The 19,548-nt window shown below is 41.2% G+C and overlaps 1 protein-coding gene across 1 annotated transcript in view; it reads left to right on the forward strand.

Annotated features, from left to right (window-relative positions):
- snx33 (sorting nexin 33) overlaps positions 1 to 19,548 on the forward strand; it is a 28,863-nt gene that overhangs the window by 8,092 nt on the left and 1,223 nt on the right. The gene's annotated exons all lie outside the window — the stretch shown is intronic.

Below are 19,548 nucleotides of genomic sequence, written 5' to 3' on the forward strand. Positions count from 1 at the left end.
TCCTCCTCTTCATGTCCTCATTGCTTCTTTCCTGCCTGATTTTTCCCTTCACTGAGTTCTATAGGAGCTGATTTTTTTTTGTTAACAGTGATCCTGGTGAGCATGTGAACTGCAGGAATGTTAACTGTCTCTGAGCTGTGGTGCTGGGCAGGGGCTGCATGTGGCCTTGATAAAATGGATCTAGGGAGGAGAAGGGTTTGGGGTGATGTCAGAAAAATGTCAGGGTGTGTTTCATACATCTCTTTATCTCGTTCTCTTTGTCCTGCTTTAGCTTTTTACTCCGCAGATCTTTGAGTTTCTTCTCTTTTGGTTTCTACTGTTGCTCAATCTACTGGTCTGTCTGTCTGTTTTGTTATCCTCTTCACGTCCTTCTTCTTTTCATCTTTCCCCCTCATGTTTCCCCCTTAAGACATCCACATCAGAACTGTCTGTCTGGGCAGCACCCTGGTTTCAATAATGGAGAAAGTAAATCTAGTTTGGTCCAAAGGCGTGGACTCTTAGCTGTGCTCTGCTGTACTCTGAACCTCTGCCAGACTTAATCCCATAGACCTTGATCTCATTTGAATACAATTGAGAGTCTTGATCTATAGGGTTCATTACATAGCATTGTTATTCAAAAAAGGGCCTCTGATGCTTTAGTGTGAGCAGATGTGAGCACTGCTGGCTACACTTGCACTGCCTGTTACAATTACTCCTTGGTAATCCTGTTCTCTGAAATTTGCAGTACATGAGCGGACTGTCATCTTGAGGTGGAGAGGATGGTGGATGACGTGACACCTGGGTGAGACGTCTACCAGGCTGCAGACAACTGTCCAAGACCAACAAACAACAAAAGCAGTTGTTTGTTAGCGAGACATTGCTGCATATTCACTGGCTTTCTAGCCACCAAACATGAGTGTTTTTAAATGACGTGTAGCTGTTGTTCCAGTGGGTATAGTGCCATGGAAAGCAGTTGTACTTTACTGACATGGCTGCGTTTCCTGCCACGATTGTGCCACCAAAACTGAGTATTTTTAGGGCCCTGACACACTAAGGGTGTTTTCACATATAGTCCTTTTTAAACAAACCAAACACAGCCCTCTTAAAATGGACCAAAAAGTGGACCAACAGAAAAGAGACTCCACTTCAGGTCTGATGGGGCCTCAGCCCTCTTTCTACTCACACTATATATAATATATATTGATGTAGTTTTGTTTATACTTTGATGCAGTGCAGTTATGAAGCCTCTTGCTCTCAGAGGAAAACCTTAGTGTTTCTGTGCTGTAGACTGTTGTTGTTTGATGTATTCTACATTCCACACTTGGAGACGTGCAGTATCTTCTGTGGACCAAACTAAAACTACTTCTTGTCCTGCATCCTTGCAAGTGTTACACCATGCTTCGGGAGGTGGTCAGAGTTTGGTTTGCTTCAGAGGGGTCTCTAAAGCAAAGAGTTTTCTTGGAGTGTTCACGTATGCGCAAAAAATATGCCTATTCATTGCTCTGAGTCTGTTTAGAGGGCTGAAAAGGACCAAGTGTTGGGCCGCTGATGGTCAACTGTCGTCCTAGTTTTGCAGTGTGTCCTTTACCATTGGGGGCGGCAGTAGCTCAGTCCATAGGGACTTGGGTTGGGAACCGGAGGGTCGCCTGCTTGAGTCCCCGTCCGGACCAAATATGGAGCATGGACTGGTGGCTGGAGAGATGCCAGTTCACCTCCTTTTGCCCCTGAGCAAGGCACCGAACCCCCCAACCGCTCGGGGCGCCTGACCAAGGCAGCCCCCTCACCCTGACATCCCTCCACTTTGTGCATGCTTAGGTCCTGTTTGTGCATGTGTGTGTCTTTCGGACCTGTGTGTTAATGACAAAGAGTGAAAAAATTGAATTTCCCCTCAGGGGGATTAATAAAGTATATATAAAAAAAACAAACCAAAAAAAAAACAAAGAAAGAAGTCAGCCCTTGAAAGCTTTTCTTTGGCCATTTCAGCATTTTGAGTCTGCATCAGGCACGGCGGAGCCCATTGGTTAATGAAATCACTCTGATTGGCAGCCCAGCTCAGTGCATGAGAAAAGAAACAGAGAAAAGTAGCGTAAACAAGCAGCTAAAGTCAAAAGGGCGTCAGATCAAAACAAACTCATTATATTGGGTAAGATTATTTTTAAAGCCCTCAAGCAGAAGCAGTTTGTAACTATTTGTGTTATTGTTTGCTAGCACACGGAAAATATCATTTGTTCTTTCAGCATGGGGTTGTGGTATTAATTTGCTAACTGGCTAACTAGCATCTTGAATCCATCCTGTCAGTCTTCCAGTTTCCCTTTTTAAATGACGAATACAAACAGTGTTGGGGAGTTACTACTTACAGTAAGTGTAATGGAGTTATGTAATTACATTACAAAATAAATGTGAGTGTAATCTGTTTCAGTTACTGAGAAAAACTGTGTAATTAAATTACATTTACTAATCAAAATGTTGGCGATTATACAAGGGTTTCACCCCAATATATTTCTTAGGGTAAAAAGCTTATATGTAGATTATAACATTCTATATTCTTCATTATATCCTCCTGAGACCCGAACTTTTGTTTGGTTTGCATTTTTAATTTTTCCCAGCGAATTTGTTATCAGTAGGACCTGATAAGTACAAAACACTAAACACTGTCAACGATAATTAAGTCTCATTGTCCACAAATAAGATGATGATGAAGTCCCAATGTCCTCAAATGGGATAACAGTAAAATCAACAAGTTTCAACCATACAGTGTGATCAGGTTTTGGACCTTGTCCACTTTTGTGTTAGCCTGGAAATCCAGACCCAAATCTAGAAAGATTTAGGGTCTGGCTATGAGTAATGCAAATGGCCCAACTCGAGGGGCGGCACCAAGCATGCATACTGCATGCAATTGGATAACACTACGACCAATCAGAACAATACTTAGTGCTTAGCTACCAGCGGAGCTAACTGGTAGATTAGACTCTTGCCGTATCCGGTCGGCAAAACAGCAAAAACTTTCTTCTTGCAAAGGAAAGATTCGAGTGCCGTCTTCTGTTCCTCTTTTAGAGAAAAAGCCAAGTCTAACTCGTTCATTGTAGCGGCCAAAGCCGTTTAAAAAAACTGACTGATTCCGGACTTTGTTGTCGCAGTGCTGTCGTCATCTGTTTAGCTCGCCTCTGGCCCGCCTATATCAGATACACCGATGTCATTGGTGCAGCTCGGCTCCAACGGCATGGGTAATGAGCATCATTACTGATTGCCAGAGTGACTCGCTGAGCAAATTCAAATTGTGCTCTCGCAAGAACTCTGGATTTCCAGGGTACTTTTGTGTCGAGATCAGCTGCAGACTTGATAGAGATGGCTGCCATCTTGTTTTTACATTGATCAGTAATAAAAGTTTGACAGTGCTGAGCACTGTTGTGAGGTTCACACTGACTGGTTTAAATTTATATTTATAGGACTTTTCAGCTTTCAACATTTGTTAAAAAAGTAATCAGAAACTAATAAAACATAATAAGTTACATTACTTTGATGAAGTATTTAAAACAGTTAAATTACTTACTACATTAGTTAACTAATAATCTGTCACCTATTACATTTTAAAAGTAATCTTCCCAACATTGAATACCATCTACCATGGCCTGCTGCTATCTAGAGTCAGGCGCAGAACATAGGTGCTAGTTGGCTGTAGTCTTTGTGACGTGTTCAGTTGCAACTTTTTGACCAAGACACTGGTGACATAAGCCAACAGTCGGCATTTGTCCCCACCAGTTCTTTGATGTGGATTTGGTGTGTCTGGGCTTTGAGCCAAAACATGATTTTTTCCTCGCCATAATCACGTGCTTATTGTGCCTAATCCTAACCATACGTTTTAATGTCTCTGCTACATCATATCGTGCAAATGTAACATATCCATTGTCTGGAATCAATCTAGTCTTAAATATTAAATGTGTATTCTCTTGAAGTAAGGTTATGTTGACAGCAATTTTAACGTGTCAGCTAATCGAGAGAGTGAGGCAGATATCATGTTCTGTAGTTTTTGTACCTGGCAACAACTGAGGCACAAATCTGAGACAAAACCACCTCATGAAGCGTTGAATTAACACAAAAGGCTCCACAATAGAGTGAAACCAACACGCCCTGCAGTGTGGGTATCAGTCTGATCTGATCTAATCACACGTTGTGTAAGATGAAATCTGAGGCGTTTGCTCTGTAGGAGACCTGGATCTGCATCACCTGTGTCCCCAGAATGACATGTTGAGTCTTGGAGTTCACTTTAAGAAAGTACAGCAACAATTACAGTTAACTTGTTGCGGATAACTCAAAACAAGATGATTAAATTTGAACTTCAAGTTGTGGCTTAGCTAGAGAAGGCCACACTGGAGTAATTGCAGTTTAGAATCCTGAAGTAAAAGGTCATAAGTGACATAAAACCAAAACAAAAGTCGTGACAAATGTGCTGTGGTAATCTGCAGTGCATTTTTTCAAAATAAAATGTACCAAACTAGCTGCTTTCCTTTTATCTTGACTCATTTTTTTGGCATTTAGATTGTTCTTCAGTATAGACAGTGTGGTCTTTCTCACTTCAGCTATTGCTGATAGTGGGATAAAACCTTGTGTGATCCAGAGCAGAGCATTATTCAGTTTGAGAATGAGCTAGCTCCCCTGGGACGCCTCCAGCACGCCAGCCAGACTTTTAATCTGGACAAGAGGTTAGTTGTCCTCCATATGGCAACACATTGCAGCACACATGCAGGCTCTATCAGTTCGAAGGAAAAGATTTTCTGTCGCCAGCTCTGAGGAAATGTATGTGTCGAATGTCTCCTTGATTTGCAACAGAGGCTCGTCTTACTTTATGTTTTGGGATTGCGTAGTGTCGCTGTGTGTTTTGTCTGAACAGCTCTCAGTATTGTTTAATATTTCAAAGTGCTGCTGTATTTATATTGTCTGACAAACATGCTACAGATTAACATTCCATACACTGGTTACAACACACAGGAAAATACAGCACTGTCAGCAGGAAGGCTGTGAAACCAGTCGAGGGTTTCAGGAGCGTGCAGTGGCCCAGTTATGGCACCTTTTGAACATTGATTGTATGTTATTTTGTTGGCTGCAGTCCCCGTCTCTGCCTGTGGTGACTATGGAGAGCAAATGTTTTCTCTCTCCTGTTTGCGTACTCATAAATCTCGACAAAGGCTAGGCCCTCTTCTTCACACACACTGTGTATCCACATGCTTCTGCATTCCTGTCTGTGTTGGCCCCAGTGCACTGCTGTTTCACACTGAAGGAGATTACAGATGTCTCCAAGAACTCGGTCTTTACCACCGCCACCTCCCTCCTCCTCTCAAAGAACCACAGATTGTGTGGTAAAGTGTCATTAGACTGAAAGAGGCATGAGGTAGGAGAGGAGTTAGCTTATATTTGAAAAGACTAATATATATATATATATATTTATAGTCTTTATATTTGAAAAGACTAATAGCTATATATATATATATATATATATATATATATATATATTCTGTCCTGCTCATGAACTTAAATTGGACAAAACCATTTTTCCTTTTACCTTCCAGTGTACGATGCAACATCACCACAAGCTATGACCTCAATTACAACACAGCCGAACCTATTAGTCTGTAGCTATCAAGGCCACATCCGAACAAAGAACAGCCCTGGGTTACAAATGCAGCCTCCTTGTTTATTTCGATGAGACAACTACATTGGTGCCTGAGCCGTGCCAAGTTGGGTAATGTTCAGCTTTTACATCAACACAATGAAACGTCATTTGGCATGGACTAAATTAGCCAATAAAGTCCATGTATGCACCCATTCCTGGTAGGACCGAGGGCATTTCAGTGTCATTCAGCCGGCTACCTGCCCAGCATCTAATGGTGAACAGACAGTTAGCCACTAGCTGGAGAAAATAGTGGCGCATTTAAAAGTTAAAGAGACAGATATTTTTCTGAACAAGTTGGTGGAGAGTAGAGATGTGAGTTTCAATTTATTTTGCTTCCGATAGCCAGACACCCATTAACCATCAACTAATCTGTTCCTTTCTTTTTTTGGGGGGCATTTTTGTCTTTATTTCATATTTATTTGATAGTAGATATTTTGAGAGCTGGTAGCGTGAGTGGGGAGAGAGAGGGGATGGCATGCAGCAAAGGGCCATGGGTTGGCATTGAGCCTGCAGCTGCTGCAGCAAGGACTTAGCCTTTGTACGTGTGACACCTATTCTACCAAGTGAGCCACTGGGTGCCCCACTATGCTGTTAAATTTTAAGGGAAAAAAAATGCAAACTGTGGCGTCAGTGGCTTAGTGGATAGAGCAGGCGCCCCATGAACAAGGCTGTTGCTGCAGCGGCCCGGGTTCAAGTCCAGCCTGTGGTCCTTTGCTGCATGCCATCCCCTCTCTCTCTCCCCCTTTCACACTTGGCTGTCCTATCAATTAAAGGCAAAATGCCCAAAAACACATCTTTTTTTAAAAAAAAGAAAAAAAAAAGCAAAATGACTTGAAATACAAGAGGCTTTTCCTTTTGGGCTAGCGCTCAGTTGACTTAGTGAGCTTTATCACCACAATTCAAAGTGCTATCCATTTTTAGGAGGTGAAATTTTAATGCTTTGTGATTCAAAACCCACCCTCCAGTCTTCCCCCAAGTAGCCATGGTGAGTGAGTGGCTTAACTTTGAGCTGCAAAACCCCTTAAGCATTGTTAATTATGTTAGCACCACTAGCTGTGCTGACACTGCTAATGGAGCTAACAGTGATGCTAAAAAGGGGCTTGCAGTTTGAAACTGAACAGCTTACTCATTAGAGCGACCTTGTGGGAAACCAGAGGGTGGGCACAATGTTTATACAGTAACATTGTTGGGTTAGCATTACCAGTGGTAATCACCAAATGAGTGGTGCTGCTGGTTAGCTCCCATCCAACCTAGCTGGTGTGCAGTGCAGAATGGCCAAGGCTAGCTAACCAGTGGAGACTGGAGGGTGGGCGGTTAATGCAGCTGTCTGTCTGTCTCCCATAAATCCCGGTGACTTGCAGTGCAGTAAACTGAAGAGTAGCAGAATTACCTTAAAGACTTACATACATAATTGGTCAAAAGTAATCTAGGCGGTGAACTGATTAACAGTTTACCATTGACATCCCAACAGAGATAATGGATGCTATTGTTGCTCTGTGTCTGATGTGTGAATAGATATACCTCAGATGTTTTGTCCAGTGGCCAAAACAACACGGGACATCCCTCACATTTTTAAACAGCCAAGCTATCTTCAATAGCAGCTGCAATTTTTTTATTCACTCGACCCAGACTTCAAAAAATGGCACCCCACAAAACGACACCATACACTACATACACTAAGCTGTTCATGTGACGAAATGCAGATGTTGCTGATCTCTGGTTGCTGATGAAAGCATTCAGTGGCACATTGAAGATGAAGCCAGTTTCATGCAGCATCTCTATAGCAATAAGCTGAGACTTTCACAAACACTGAGGGAGTACCAGGCTTTTTAACGTTATCCTCACCACTTGCACTCGCCATCCATCTCAGCTCAGCTGCTTGTTCCAGAGACTGACCTCTGGTGGTGCGTGCTGTGCACTACAATACAGCATTTCCATATCAGTTTAATAGAAAGCGGAGTGTCTGTATTTTTCAGTTTTTGAAATTCATACCAACAGAAGTTCTTAATACCCTGCCATACCGTAACACTCTGATAATGCCCAAGCCCTGTACTACAAGTGAGTTGAGTCAAGTCAAGATAAACCATGTAGTGGAAATGAGACATTAGAGGTCAGTACTATGTTGTTATTATTTCTGTCCTCAGGCCCAAAGAAATGCAGGTTAGGCTAATTGGAAAACCTGAAGATGCTTTGCAGATGTGAATGGGTTTTTTCCAGTCTATATGTTTGTGATAGACTGGCAACCTGCCCAGGGTGTACCCAGCCTCTTACGCAGTGCTCAGTGCATGCTGGGATAGGCTCCACTCCCCGTCGACCCGCCAACAGGAAAGTGGTTTTTGGAAGTCTCTGAGTGCTTGGATTGTTATGAATAAATGGAAAATAGAAGTCATTGGCATCTGTATTTGTTCATGTTTTGATCAATCCATTTTTTGGCATCTTGTCACCAGTTCGCTCACACATTAATTGTTTTTCTGGCTCTGTCTGTTGAACTCCAGTGCAGCTAAAATAACCCTAAACTAAAACTTCTTCTTCTTTGTCTCTGTCTTGCTACAAGTGTCAAGTTGAGAGGGAGTATTTACCCCACCACTCTGCTAATCTTTTCCCTCCCTCGACAGGAATGAAGCTTAAACTGTCAGAGAGGGTCTGGGTGTCTGCCAACATAGCTGTAGTCATGGTAACGCTGACACGATGCTTGTGGTTGGCATGGAGACGCCATCCTTCAGAGGAGAGCATTGTTAGCTGTTGCATTCTCTGGTCTTGTGTCATGAAAAACACCATCGTAAAAGTTAGGACAATGGAAAGCCCTTGTCATTTGACCGAGTATTTCATTTGTTAGGACGTGTCAGTTGAGGTTGGATATCCACATCGCACTGTGTCGCCAATAACAGCTGACATTCTGATCAGCCAGACATCTTTCATCAGAGGGACATCTTGCATTTTTCTTTATTTTACTGCCTCTCTCAAGTTCTTGCAACACTCCTCAGTTAGACGTAAGTTACAGGGCAAACACACAGAGGAAATCATACATCTGCTTCATAACAAAAGAGTCGAAACTGAAATTAATTGAATGTCCAAATCAGAAACAGAACGGAAAGCCTTAAGACCTGGAGGGATTGTAGGACATCACAACTCTTGTCTCACAAAGCTTAGAGTAATAAAGATAAGTTATACAAATGGATTATGATGTCACTGTTAATGCTGACATGATTATTTCTTTTACTTGATGTATGATGACAGATTTTTTTAAATATCTGATCTTGGTGAGGCTGGCTGAGTTTGAAAAAGCCAACATAATGAAGCTCATTTTGTTTCATATGGCAGCTGGAAATCCCAAATATTCTTTATCGGAATCGAGTCCAACTTTTGATTTCACTGACAACACCCTCTTTTTTGTACAAATGTATGAATCTTGAGCTTAAGAGGGATGAAATAAATCCCTTTGCAGAGGAACGCTGAGATAAATGCGGGGCTATTAGGGGTGATTAATAACACTTCCCTTCAAGATCAGAGCTGAGCATAAACAAATACATCTTGATAGGAACATGTTTGACAGGAGCGTGGATTTACAACACCATCTGTGCGAAACTTAAGTATATAATAGTTTTAGATCAGATTCACTGTACACATTTAAAAAAGAAAGAACATCTGTTGAACATCTCTTTGCATGGCTTTAATTAGGATCTTCAATTGGAGCTCTTGGAAGCTTCACGTCTTATTCCTGTGAGTGTAACAGTTGCAGTTACGGTCGAAAGAGTCGTAGATGTGCGCAGAAAATTATCGAGCGTGCAGAGACAGTTGCCCGATCACTGAGATTAAGCATTTCTGGTAACTAATTCTCCGTGCAGGCTTGAGAGGGTGGTGCTGTTTTGAACATTCCTCAACCCTGAAGTAATATAAAAAAATCAAAGTATTGGAAATATTTGTTTCAGTGTCCCGTAGCCAATTAGCCCCGAAGATAAATGGCCAAAGGATATTTGAGATGGCAAAAATCGGCTGGGAGCACATTCCAGCTCAGGACACAAACTCCGGCTCTGTTTTTATCTGTGTATCTGATTGGCTGGTGTAAACAATATTACTGTTAGCTTACTCAGCAGTGGGTTTTGTCATGTTTGTGGATCCTCTGGGCTTTTAAGGCCCACATTAAACACTGGTAGATATCGCAGAGTCCTTTTGACCCTGTCATGCATTCTTGAGGCTGTGTCTGAGTTTTTCTTTTTCCTCTCCTCTCTTCTCAAGCCTCCCTTTTCTCTTATTTTCAGATTTTCAGCTTTTCTGCACATCTCGTCCTGTTTTTTCCTCTCATTGCTTTTTCTCCATTCCTCTCCTCCATCAAGATTTTATGTCAGTGGCCTGTTTACTTTGATCTTTCTTGTCTTTATAGACTGAAGGCCCAGTCATTTCCACTTTTAAAGGGGACCTATGATGCTCCTTTTTAGCTTCATACCTGTATTTGGGTTTCTAGTAGAATATATTTATTTACTTTAAGCTTCAAAAACACTTTTTCCTCATACTGTCTCTGCTGGAACATAAGATTCACCTTCTGTCTTAAATGCTCTGTTTTAGTGCTTGTCTCTTTAAGCCCTCTTCCTGAAAAAGCCCAGTATGCTCTGATTGGTCAGCATTTCCAGGTCTTCCAGGGCTGCGTTCAGCCCTGACAAAATGTGAAACGTATGTATAGTAAGAAGAGATCTCCCAGAGTTCGGTTTGTAAACACATTGCTTCTGATTGGGTACACCTTTGACCATTCTCGGAACCCATTGGCTGTATTCGCTGTCTGACTTCCGGCAGACAGCGAATACAGCCAATGGGGGCAGACCCCCGATTTTTTGGCATTCTGGTTTGATTTGGGCGGAGGAGGTGAATTTCCGTTTCCGACTTCCGTTTATATATAAGTAAATATGCTGAACCATTGCGATGGAGTTTGCAGTGACGCCAATTATGTTCCGCCTCGTTACTTCACCGCACGGACCGTTTAACCTGGCAACAACTGCAGCTGGCTCAAATGTGATTGGTCAATATCACGCAGACTACAAACAGCCTACAACCAGAAACCAGGGCTCTTCCACTCTTCTTCCAGAGGCAAGATCTCCGGGGTTTGCATACAGACTCTACATTCACTGAATGTAGAGTCTGTATAGAGACTAACCTTTGACATACCCATCAAATGAGAAAATGTACCTCAAAGCTTGTTTCACACCGTTTCACACTGTTGCGAGGAAAAATGTTCTTCAACCTGGAAACCAAAGCAAAAAGGTTACACAGCAGCCCTTTCTGTTGTGAACCCCCCCCCCCCAAAACAATAAAAGCCTTTACATCCTCACAACAACTGTAATATGATTGGAACTCGGGGAGAAATTAAAACCATCGCCCCCAAGATTGCATATTTCCCCAACATTAGCATTTAGCTATGTGTAGCAGTGTACTTGCAGTCGAGGAATGACAGTAACAGAATATAGCTACACTTTCTACCATGAAAAATCACCAATAAAAGCTTCTAAACACAACCATACACATTCCAGCAGGGATATGATCCAAAATCAGGATGAAACGAACAACATCGCAGAAAGACTACATGTTTACCTAGTTAGCATGTAGCCACAAGAAGCAATGTTGGCTATGTAATGTCAACATAAGCAGATGACCATATAAAGAAAGCCGTTATGAGGAAAGTAGGAAAACATATGAAACACAGTATTCAAATCTGAGGTTTTTGATCACAGGGATTACTTTTACATATATTTACGGCATTTTTTGAAACTGATAAATATGAACATCCAACATTGTAACATTATATACATCACAGAAAATAAGGAAAAGCATAACAGGTCTCTTTAAAAATCGCACAATTAGTGCTACATTGAAGTTACAATACAGTTTTGCTGTGTCCTCTTTTTTTGCAATGGTATAACGGCATTCAACTGGAAAATTAGCACCACTTACTGCTCATTTTAATGAACCACCTCTGAATACTAGCATAACGGTAGTGGTTGCAAAAGTGCATAAATTTGCTTCTTTTTTTTTTTTTTCTTTTTTTTTTAATTTTCTGAAAATTTGGTTAAAAATTTAGCTACATTTGGATGGAAACCCGACTTACGTCAGCAAGCCTCTAGCACCCATTCCACATAGATTCACAGATGCATTTTTTGCCACTTTCTGCTTTGACCTCAGCTAAGGGAACATTTTGTATTGCCAATATGGGGGTTTATCTATGTTCCTCGGGTCCCTACGTTCCCTAGTTTTATATCCTCCTAAACTGATGCATTAACAAAACCTTTCAAAAGGTTTTATGTTCTCAACAATGTGTATTTCCCTGGGTCAGTATGTTGAAATCACCCACCTATACGCTATAGGCTACTGATGTTATACTTCTTGAAATCTACACCATTTTTCTTTCTTTAGAAAGTTCAGTGGCTGAACAGATATTTAGCATTTAATTCTCATTTGAAATGTCCATCTCCCCTTTATTCATTTGCAATTACCAATCTTATATGATTTATTTCAAGAACACAGGACCCTGGGAATATAGAGATGACCAGGTCAATATGTTTCAGAAAGAAGCCTTTTTTGTTGTTGCTATTTTCACTGACTTTTTTTTTCTGAGAGGTCAACAGAGAACAAAAGTCTCATCAGTTCACTGTGGTGCTTGACTCAGACGTCACGCACACACTCACACACACACTCACAGCCCTTTACTAATGGTCAGTGTTTTGTGGTGACAAGCCTCATTTGTCCTCAGTTGAGAAATGTTTCTGTTTACTCGTCTGTCCGATGCAGAAAACATCCACTAATCTTTCCCCGTCACGTTAGTCCTTCCTGTGTTTGAAGTCTTTAGTTTGTTTTACAGTACACTGACTCACTGTGATTACGCAAACTGGAAATGGAATACCAGGCGACACCACACTCTCGTCAGTATTTGGACAATAAAGCAGTTTAAGGGTTTCAGACTTGCAGTATTTAAACTTGACTGTATTCTAGTGTTACAATGTACATGAGTAATGTCTCTTTCAGTCACTTGGTTTACCAAACCATATCTTATATTTAAAAGCGCCATGCAATTTACCTGCCAAATATTTTTCCTTTTTACTTTTTACGAGAGAAATTTAGCCCAGTTCCAAGTCTTGAAGGGAAAATAAGGGTGTTGTGTGTTTTGCGGTTTGCATTGCAGCAATGAAGTCATTACACACTGGTGGCTGTGCTGTACTGTTTCACTGTCAGACTCACACACCTCGAGGGGACTGTGAAGCAATAAGTAATGATTTGGAAAATTAGATATTGTACACAACTAAACCTCTAAAGAGAAAGTACAACTTTTGAAGGAGCATATCTTAATTTGTCAGGATGTGGTCATTTAAGGTCATCCTGGATAACAGTTTCCCAATGGCTTTGTTTTGGAAATATAATCATTTTTGCAGGAAGAGGTTAAAAGGGCTAATTACTTTGCAGGAAAACAGACTTAACTATTTCCAGCACTGACATGAGCTATTATACTGCAAGAACCAAGCTGGAGATTTATTTTAAAAAGTATTTTATTCATCTGGTTGACAATTTTGACAAATCAGGGCCCAATCATTTCAGATTTTACCTCTACCCCTCGTTATCGAGTGCCACCTTGCCTCTCTGAACAGAGTTACAATGGGTGGTTGTTGAAAACTTACCCTATGAAATGGGACAGCCCTTTAAGACCCTGATTTGTCATTGGTATGCTGGCATTTACACAAACAAATGTAACAAGGTGTTGCCAGACACTTGTGTCTTCTTCAGTGGTGATTTCTCTTTAGAGGGCTACATGCCTTCTTTTGCGATTGTCCGGACTAGGGATGTCAGCAGTTAACGGTTAATCAGTTGACCACTGAGGTTATTTTTGATCGGTCACACATGCTGATCTGTAGGTTACTACTCGACAGTTTACTGCACTGTGCACCACCTGGGTCTGGTCGGAGCTAGCAAGCGTTAGCCATTATTGCTAGTAACACCAGCTTGCCCCGGTGAGTCAGTGGCTCAGTATTGAGATGTAAAATCCCTTCAGCATTGTTGACTATGTTATCACTGTTAGCAGTGAACTTTGTCAAAAGGGGTTTGCGGTTCAAAATGACGCCACTTACTCACCAAGGTGACCTGGAGGGAGAAGGAAGGTGGGCAATCAGAGAGTTGTTTTCCACAGAAACATTTGGCTGCACTCCATTTCACTCAATCGGTATGCTGGTCAGGCGGAGTCTGCCCCTCTCCTCTCTCTGAAGTCTGGCTGCAAACTTCAACTCCGCCCACCCGGCGCGACGGCTGTTTGAAATTAATTTAAAATACTCAGCTGCCAGCCTTTTTTCCAGCGTTCATCGCTGGCGTGAGAATTGGTTGGGCAGAGTGAGACTGTGAGATGGAAGGTGAATGTGTGTGTCACAGTTGGCAACCCTGTGATGGACACTTCTCACACTCAACGGTGGCCATTTTGTGATGTAGCAAACTTATCAACTTTTGACATGGCGGCTTGGGACAACAGTTTTGCACTAAGTACCAATGCTGTTGTTAAATAGAAGCCATCAGTTATGTTTGTTGGGTCTGTAATGATTTGGTACCACAAACAATAATGCAAGTGCCAACGCTAGCTTGCTAATGTTAGCACTTGTTATCAAACTAATGTTGGCTTCCTAACTAACATTAGCAATTGCTAGCTAGCTAACTTGCTCTTAGCTACGAGCATTGACGTTGTAGCATAAGTTTGGTTTATGTGTGGGTGGAGACAGTGTTGGCGATAATGCTCCACCGTCTGTTTGCAATTCACCATTTAAGAAGAAGACGACGAAGAAGAAGAGGCAGTGAAAAATAAGCCATTGTCACTTCTGGTAAATGCAAAATGGCTGTGTGACACTACCCTGTTGAAATTAGTGCGCCACATTAAAGTGTACTAATGGAAGTATGTGATTTGAGACACATTCCTTCTTTAATGTACAAAACAGAGGGGCAAAAAAATAGTAGGGGCAAGGGGTGTACTGGGATTGGGCCCAAGTCACATTACATGTAACTTCCTAAACACACCCACTACACCAAAGGACATGTCTAAAGTTGATACTAGCACACCACCTATCAGCCCATGGTATGTTCTGTGACCTGTTTACATAGACATAACAGGGGTCAGCTGATTTATACAAACTATCCTCAACTAAAGAGACTCCTCTTCAGTTTAATGACGCCTCCACTTAAGGATTAAACAGGAAGAATGATGAAAAATGATGCTGGCTGTCATGTCATTGACACTAACTACAAGCACACATGCTGTAAACACATACACACACATCTTAAAGAGGGACTTACGTTCTCAATTTCATGTTTGTGTCAGACGGATAGGAGATAGATGAAGACGTACAGAAGAAGTGCTGCACTTCCTGAACTCATCCCACAGTGACCTCGGGCTGTGGTAATGGGAAATTTAGCAGATGCCTGAGTTCAGTTCCCCAGAGAGTTGTGGCCATAATGACTCTCAACCGTCCTCATTCTCATTCTCCCTGTCTCATACACACACATACTGTGTGACTTATTAAACTAGTCAGGGTGTCTGCAGGGCTAAAAAGACTGAAAGCACTGAATTCACTTTCCTCAGAAAAGGCCCAGAAGGTATGAAAAAGTCTTAAATATTTTCTCTTGCTTGACATAGGCAGAAATGTGCCCAATTTAATGTACATACTTAAACTGAAAGTGGGAAGTTTCAGTCAGCAACATCAGATCTGTAGCAAACACCATCACTATATCCCACTAGAAAGCTCAACATGTCATAATGCACAAGTGTTGATTTTGGCAATAACTCAAAGGCATAGCTCGGATTTTTTTTGACCGTCGTCAGTATATTACCTAAAGTGGTAGGCATGACTCCAATTTGTAGAAGTAGACAGGAGTCCCGTCATGGAAGCTCAACAATGTGCTGCTATGGACGGGGACAGTAACAAAATTTATTTTAGTCACCTAAAAAATGAATATGAGTTTAAGTGTAGGCTCTTTTTATAATTTTTTCACCACTCTATCTTGCTGTCAGACAAGCCTTTCCAACGGGGAACTGAACTGAAAGTGAAACTTATCTATGTTCTCATCAAAGCTAGACTCCATTGACAAATACAGTAATTTTACCTCACTGAACACAGGAGCTGCTGGTCTGCCACTGCCTCAGTCAGTTGTTTGTTTGTGTTATTGTCTAACTTTGGTGTTTGAATGGGTTAGTTTAGAGTCACCAAAGTCATACAATAATACAAACAATCTAAACAGTCTAAACAGTCGAGGCAGTGGTAGACCAACAGCTCCTGTGTTCAGTGAGGTAAAATTACTGTTTATTGTCATTGAAGTCTGGTGGCATTGAAGAGAGCACTATAGCGGCTTCAGTTCCCTGTCGCAAAGGGCTGTCTGACATAGGGCTGCCCCCTTATAGGTGACCAAACATCAGCCGACCAGAAAGGTCATTAGCCTGCAAGATATCATTGTGGGGGTTTTTTTGTTTTTGTTTTTTCTGCGACTAAGCAACCAACCAACCAAACAAACAAACGTGAAACTCTATTAGGAGCTGCGCCTTGTCAAAATAAATCAAAACCGATATGACTGGACCATGTGGGAATTTAAGTTGAAAGGACAGACACAGGAAGTGTCCACACTCAGCAGTCAGACAGGAGTCAGGTTAATTTCCAGGGCTGGTACCTGCAGTTATTCCACAGGCTAGTTAATAACATGTCGGGCAGGAAATCCAAAGTGTGGGATCATTTTGAGAAGGTGAAGGACGAACCCAAGGTGATATGTAAACTCATCTTCATTGGTCGACTACAAACATGACGTATCATCTGAAACATGGAAGTAGCTACATGCCCATTAGCCCACAGCATCTGACACTACTACTACTACTACTACTACTCACACCTTCAACTCAAACCATTGTGTTGCCCCGCCCAAAATATATAATTTAATAATTACATTAATATCATAAACATGCAGCCGACTAGTGGACTAATGGTCCTAAATGATGACTAGGAAAATACACTACACCTTAAGTAATACTGATATTTTTAAGTAGCTAAAATATGTTTCGCCACTGCCCCCCCTCTGAAACAAGTCCAGGTTTCATTGATTGGATTAATTATATAATTAGGAACTACTTTACTGCTGGGAACTACTGAAAAAAAGTGATATAATAATAAATAATTCTCAGCCATATTTTCCCCTCTGGTTTTCCATCAGTCTTTCACACTTTGGCAGGTACGATCATGAAACAGGTATTAAGTATGCATTCTGTGTGGTTTTGAAAAGGTCTTAAATTTAACTTGGTGAACTCTTCAGAAACCCTGCTAAAGAAACCTTATTTGTGTTTTCAGCTCCCCTGCACACTGTTGTCCTTTTCTCTCCTCTCCTCTCCTCTCCTCTCCTCTCACTCCTTCCTAATCCCCCACAGAGTGCTAATATCTTCCCAGCACAGACCCATGAAGCTGTCACATGTGAAATAGTTCAAATCTCTCTCCGGCCACAGCCATAAAACATGCGGTAGCCAGTCTGGTTGGGCAAGATAAACAAATCTGGTGATTTTCCAGACCACTGGCCATGTATCATAGAGCATTTGTTAACTCGGTGAAAAGACACAGAGAGCCTACAGTGAGACAGAGGGATTGGTTTTCAGAATTGTAGGAAACTTACACAGCTTTTCTTTTTGAAGCTTGTATTTTGCGGTTTTAATTGTATAGTTTTGCATCCATTAGAGAGCAGATTTAGCTTCAAGGACGAGCACATCAGGGTCTCTTTGTGATGAGATTTTGCATTAGCTGGGACGAACAAGTTGAAAGAAGAAGTGGGTTTTAGAATAGGAGGAAATCTAAACAGCGTTGCTTTATATTTAACCACAGTTAGTCTTTTTGTGGCGTGTATGTTGTGGCTGTAATAGTATAGTTTTGCATGAATTTAGAGAGCAGATTTAGCTGGGAGGGAGAACACGTCAAGTTTTCTTTGTGATGAGATTTTTCAATAGCAGATCCAAAAATGTTGATTCAACCCCCTCTATTATTCCCCCGCCGTGCACACATACACACAACCATGAGAGCCCTTCCTTTATGTCCCACAGACATGCTATCTGGTGATGCACATTCTCCTCTCATGTGGAAAACAGAATACATGAATGTAGGTCACCGCCACAGACCGTAGTCCACACGCCTCCTTGCTGGAACAGACTGGAAGTGCTGTTCATGCTTTCCCAGACTTCTGCCAGGAATTCCATGAAAAATCCAGGGCGGCATGAACTCACAGATACAGTTAATGGATAAAACCTGAACGCTGCAGCAGATACATTAAAGAAATAACAACAAGCTTGTGCAAACTCATCCTGCTAGTTAGCTTATGTGCATGTCTTCTTACTGGTATCGAGCTCAGCTTGTGTGAGATTGAGACGCACTAATCTGATGGGAAATGCAGCGCGGCCACATGCCATTAGGCTGCCATGTTCTTCCTTGGAAAGTGACGTCATGTTCAGTCTGGATGAATGTGGTTACAACATCATACTGAAACTAGACGTTTGGTATGCACTGAAACAAAAAGTAATTGTGTGGTCCGTGCTCTACCTATAAAGCGTTAAGCTTTACAGTGGGGGAAAAGTTACGATGTTGGTCTTTACTGCTGAGAACCATGGCGGAGGTATTGGTATAACTTTACTGTGGCAGTTTGCTTTTTTCATATAGCAGAACATACATGGACACAGACCCACCAAAAGCCCAAAGAGCAATAAAAATCTGAGACTGTTTTTAACTATACTTAAATTTTATTACAACATTTGTTACAGGGTTTTTATTTTTATCCTTATTTTCACATTTTACAGCTTTTTAGTGACTCCATACATGAGCTTATCATTGCGAACATCTTACGGGGACGTGCTATGTAAGTTTTACATTGCCTGAAAATAGTGAGTTTTTAGTTGATGGTGACATTAACATGTCTGTTCAACCAGATGCAAAAAACAAACATATTTTCTAACTTAGATCAAGTGGTTTCGGTTATATTTGCCCAGTTTATTTGTCGCTTTAATATCTATGAAATCAGATTCATAGAAATGTTTGTGGTGCTAACTGTATAAAAAGTTAAATTTAACAACAGTCAGCAGCTGCACTTTCAGCAGCTCTCTGAAAGACTATATTTTGGTAGAAAGTGGTCCCTATGTAAAAACGGTTGTGTTCAGTGGATTATACAGAACAACCAGTACATAATGTTTCTGTAAAGACACGATGTTGTCAGTGGCACAGACAAACAAACAACTAGGATGGAGGCAGAAATCTTAAGAAGTAAAAAATGAAACCAAAACTTCTTACATGGCTACCAACTAGGTGTAAATGATAAAATATGTTTTTGTTGTATTTGGATGGAGGCAGAAACATCAGAAAAAATTTAGGAAGTAAACCCGAAACTATCTGCATCACCACATACCACTTTAGGTGAACCTTGTCATTTTGATGGCCTTAAACCAGCTGACTGTTTGTGCCATAACAGTATATTAACTAGAAAGGCACTTATAAAGCGCAGACCTGCGACAGAGATTTCTCAGTCTCAATTAGACGCCTGGTCTGGTTACCAAGCAGTTTTTTATTTTTTTTGTTTTTTTTTTAATAGAAGTTCTTCGGATGTACAAAACCGGGTTGTTGGCTGTCTCAAATTATGTGTCTATTCCGTGATTACCCTGTAAGTTATTAACATTCCTTTAGTCCATGAGGGTCCTCAGATCAAAAGAATCACAAGGGTTTTTACTAAAAAATTAATCCAAGTTGTGAGTATTGTTTTACCAGGATAGAGTGTGTTGTGTCAGTATGCTGGGTGTACTAATCCTTTAGCGGCAAAACTCAGTCTCTCTCTGATGTGCTGTCTGTTGGAGCGAGATCAAATGAATGATTCATAACTGATTTATT

This window comes from Epinephelus moara, chromosome 20 (assembly GCF_006386435.1).
Source record: "Epinephelus moara isolate mb chromosome 20, YSFRI_EMoa_1.0, whole genome shotgun sequence".
Lineage (NCBI taxonomy): Eukaryota > Metazoa > Chordata > Actinopteri > Perciformes > Serranidae > Epinephelus > Epinephelus moara.